Raw genomic sequence first — 5633 nt, 5'->3', positions numbered from 1 at the left:
ATGAACGCTTCCGCGGTTTGCTGCAATTAATTCACCCTAATAATTACTAGTAATTGATCAATAGCCTCTATTTTGAGGAACGCGAAGCCCACGCCGCCCACAGTAGACTCGGTAGATTCCACCCACAATAAGAGTAGACGTGGGCGTAGTTGTTGAAACAAAAAACTGTTTGATTCCATCCATTGTTATAGAAGGCACGGGTGGTATAAATCTTGCTCTTGGACTCGATCCCGTGTTGATGATTTGTCTTATGCAATAGGATCAATATCATAAAATACTAGGTCTTTTAAAATCTCCCCAATATAATTAAGCGCAAGCGTCTGTCTTTATATATATATATATATATATATATATATATATATATATATATATATATATATATATATATATATATATATATATATATATATATATATACACCAATGCATTTCCCCCAATTTTGGGGGATAGCCGACATCAAACAAATGAAAAAAAAGGGGACCTTTCCTCTCTACGTTCCTCCCAGCTTGACAAGGGACTCAACCGAGTTTGACTGGTGCTACTAGGGTGCCACAGCCCCCCCTCCCCCGTTATCCACCACAGATGAAGCTTCATAACGCTGAATCCCCTACTGCTGCTACCTCCGCGGTCATCCAAGGCGACCGGAGGAAGCAGTAGGGTCTACCGGAACTGAGTCACAATCGTTCGCCATTCATTCCTATTTCTAGCATGCTGTCTTGCCTCTCTCACATCTCTCCTCCTATCACCCAGAGCTTTCTTCACTCCATCCATCCACCCAAACCTTGGCCTTCCTCTTGTACTTCTCCCATCAACTCTTGCATTCATCACCTTCTTTGGCAGACAGCCATTTTCCTTTCTATCAACATGACCAAACCACCTCAACATATTCATATCCACTCTAGATGCTAACTCATTTCTTACACCCATTCTCACCCTCACTACTTCGTTCCTAACCCTATCTACTCGAGATACACCAGCCATACTCCTTAGACACTTCATCTCAAACACATTCAATTTCTGTCTCTCTGTCACTTTCACTCCTCATAACCCCGATCCCATACATCACAGTTGGTACAATCACTTTTTCATATAGAACTCTCTTTACAATCATGCCCAACCCTCTATTCTTTACCACTCCCTTCACTGCCCCCAACACTTTGCAGCCTTCATTCACTCTCTGACGTACATCTACTTCCACTCCACCATTTGCTGCAACAACAGACCCCAAGTACTTAAACTGATCCACCTCCTCAAGTAACTCTCCATTCAACATGACATTCAACCTCGCACCACCTTCCCTTCTCGTACATCTCATAACCTTACTCTTATCCACATTAACTCTCAACTTCCAAATTCTTTCACTAATCGGCCAAGCTTCTCTTCCGCGTCTGCAACCAATACAGTATTATCCGCAAACAACTGATTTACCTTCCATTCATGATAATGCTCGTCTACCAGTTTCAATCCTCGTCCAAGCACTTGAGCATTCACCTCTCTCACCACTCCATCAATATACAAGTTAAACATCCATGGCGACATCACACATTCCTGTCTCATCCCCACTCTCACCGGAAACTAATCGCTCACTTCATTTCTATCCTAACACACGCTTTACTACCTTTGTAGAAACTTTTCACTGCTAGCAACAACCTTCCACCAACTCCATATAACCTCATCACATTCTACATCGCTTCCCTATCAACTCTATCATACGTCTTCTCCAGATCCATAAATGCAACATGCACCTCCTTACCTTTTGCTCAATATTTCTCGCATATATGCCTAACTGTAAATATATATATACATATAGGCCTATATATATATATATATATATATATATATATATATATACTTTATATATATATATATATATATATATATATATATATATATATATACTTTATATATATACATATATATATATATAAATATATATATACTGTATATATGTATATATACTAGTCCACTGCAGAACAAAGGTCTCAGATGTCCTTCCATTCGCGTGTTTCTATGCCGGTCCACACCCACAAACTTTCTTAATTCATCAATCCATCGTCTTCTCTTCCTTACCCTGCTTCTTTTGCAATCTATAGAGAGACATTCTGTTACTTTTAATATCCATTTATTATCCGTCATTTTCGTTATATGACCTGCCATGTCCATTTCTTTTTCTTACATGTTGTTAGAATATCCTCTACGTTAGTTTGCTCTCGTATCAATGTTGCTTTTTTTCTGTCTCAGTAATATTCCCATCATTATTCTATCCATGGCTCTTTGAGTCGTAAGTAGCATATGTTCTAAGGCATTTTACTTTTCATAATCTCATTTTGTTTACCAAAAACTCTCCATCCTGTGCTTATCCATCTTTTAATTTTGGTCTCGTGTCCTGGGGAAACGTTTAATGTCCATCCTAAGTATGTATATTCATTAACAATCTCAAGAGGTTCGTCCATAACTATAATTTGTAGTTAATGCATTTTCATTAAATATTATCCTAGATATACTCATATTCATTTTCAGTCCTTTAAAGGTCAAGACATCCTCCGATCGGATCAAGAATATGAAGACGCACCTGGATGGAATTCAAATTTGCATATCCTTCCACGCACTTAATACAACTGTCTTAGAACCATAGGAAACATCCTTCTGCTTGCATATATAAACTGTCACTGTCCACTCCTTTTCTCATTTTACTGTACACCGTGAAGAGGACCTATGTGTATTGGTCGAAATATAGTGATTTATTTCTAATTCCTTTGTTTATTTTGTGGCCCTTTTTGAAGAAACAAACACATATACATACACACTCACACACACAAACAAACACACACACACACATATATATTTATATGTATTCAGGTCACGCTCAACGACAAGATCTTTAACTACTGGGCTTTTCCCGTCCCTCTGGTAGTACGAGAGGGAGTAGTCATGCCCTGATGAGAGGGGTTGTAGCAAGGCCAATACATTGGCCTTGGGTTGTAGTTAGGAAAGTGGTAGGAGGTGTGAAAGGTTGACTGTATGTGTGTTTGTGCGCTTGTGCGTATATCTATCCAGGATTAATCCTGTATCTCTCTAGGTAGTTAATCGTCATTCTTGACGGGTCGCGTGCACTAGTAAATAATAATATTTTAAAGGACCTTGATACTCTTAGGTACTTTTCCGGGTCCGTCCGAATTCTAACAAGATCGGAAGATAATGTTTAGGAGAATTTGCGTAGTACATGTGAGGCTTCCTTTTTTCATATCAATATCATAGTATGACACAATACCTAATGAAGAACTCGCGTTTCCACAATATAAATATAATCAAATAAGAGCAACAAATAACAATTTCCTGTTGGAAGTTGTGAGTTTTCCCTTATCTTTTGTGTCTCCAGAGTATTATTATATGCCAAAGAGGTATTTGTCGTGCTTTGGTTAATTTCATCTACAAATATTTCTGTTGAGAATTTTCGATTTTTATTATCGCCAATCAACAATTTCTGAGTTAAGTGCTACTCCTGAATAAGGTTTTACAGAACTTCCTTTGGTCTTTGGCTTCCCTAAGATATTGTGGTATTTAAATTATTACTAATTTGTCTGGTTTATTCCATACTATTAATCATTACTATTTTATAACACTGAATTCGACAAAAACCCTTGACTTTTAGTATTGTTTTATAGTGCATCGGTTAAAGGTCGCGCATGAATGGCAGAAACATGGGACAAGACAATGTCTTAGAAACTGACCATATATACATTTGATCAGTGACCAAGCCGCCTCTCCATCAAGCTAGGGCCAGGCAATGGACTGCTGATGACCCAGCAGGTAGACCTATAGGCTCCCCAAAGCCCCAATCCTTAGTTCAAAAAGATGGTGAGGCTGCAGACACTACTAGAAACTATCCAAGTAGAGCGGGTCTCGAACTCCATCCAACAAAATGTCAGGCAGGGACGTTTCCATGAAATTATTGGCTAATTGCATTAAATATGTTTACATTCTTCTATCTCCTTTTTTATTCCGTTTTTCAGGTCTGAACTGGATTTCTCACTTTCCACTTTCTTTTTCTTCCATTCTTTTTTTTTTTGTGTATGTAATAGGATCAAGCAACCAAAAACGGTCGTTTCCTTTTTGTGAACTTTAACCTTTTTTATGATACATTTTAATGATGATGGTTATTAATTTTGATGATGATGAGGATACGTTTTATGTCCATGCATAGCTTTAAAATTCAATTAACAGCAATATAACGCACATTAAATCATGTACGCATGTTATAAAAGGATCTAATTGCGTTATGGAGATGTTATAATTATATGTGTATATATTATGTCTATGTGAAATATATATGTGTGCGTGTACGAGTATATACAGTATGATATATATATATATATATATATATATATATATATATATATATATATATAAATATATATATATATATATGTGTGTGTGTATATATATATATATATATATATATATATATATATATATATATATATATGTGTGTGTATATAAAAGTAGACTTATAGATAAATACTGTGTGTAGGCTATATATAAATATGTACACATGATGTGTGTGTCTATATAAATGACATATATGTGTTTATTTATACTGCATATCTAATATGTGTATGTGTGTGTATTTATACATGATATACATGATACCGAGGTAGTAGGTTGGCCAAGGAACCAGCCACCCGTTGAGATACTACCCCTAGAGAGTTATGGGGTCCTTTGACTGGCCAGACTGTACTATATTGGATCCTTCTCTATGGTTACTGTTCATTTTCCCTTTGCCTACACATACATCAAATAGTGTGGCCTATTCTTTACAGATTCTCCTGTGTCCTCATACATCTGAAAACACTAAGATTACCAAACAATTCTTCTTCACCTAAGGGGTTAACCAATGCACTGTGATTGTTCAGTGGCCACTTTTCTATGGGTAATGGTAGAAAAGACTATGTTAAGCAGCTCTTCTTGAAGGACACTCTAAAATCAAACCATTGTTCTCTAGTCTTGGGTAGTGTCATAGTCTCTGTACCATGGTCTTCCACTGTTTTGGGTTAGAGTTCTCTTGCTTGAGGGTACACTCGGGCACACTATTCTATCTTATTTTTCTTCCTCTTGTTTTATTAAAGTTTTTATAGTTTATATAGGAAATATTTATTTTAATGTTGTTACTGTCCTTGAAATATTTTATTTTTCCTTATTTCCTTTCCTCACTGGGCTATTTCCCCTGTTGGAGCCCCTGGGCTTATAGCATTCTACTTTTCCAACTATGGTTGTAACTTAGCAAGTAATAATAATAATGATAATAATAATAATAATAATATAATATACATGTATATAAACTGCACAGTATATATATATATATATATATATATATATATATATATATATATATATATATATATATATATATATGTGTGTGTGTGTGTATGTGTGTGTATATATACATATATACATATATATATATATATATATATATATATATATATATATATATATATATATATCTATATCATCATCATCATCCGTTGTTAATAATTCAATGCAGAACAAAGTCCTCCGACATGTCCTTGCACTTGCGTCTGTTTATGGTCATTCGGTGTCAGTTTATACCTGCAAACTCTTATTTCGCCAAT

The sequence above is a fragment of the Palaemon carinicauda genome, chromosome 28 (genome assembly GCF_036898095.1).
Source record: "Palaemon carinicauda isolate YSFRI2023 chromosome 28, ASM3689809v2, whole genome shotgun sequence".
NCBI classification, from domain to species: Eukaryota; Metazoa; Arthropoda; class Malacostraca; order Decapoda; family Palaemonidae; genus Palaemon; species Palaemon carinicauda.
Note: the sequence above shows the minus strand (reverse complement) of the source record.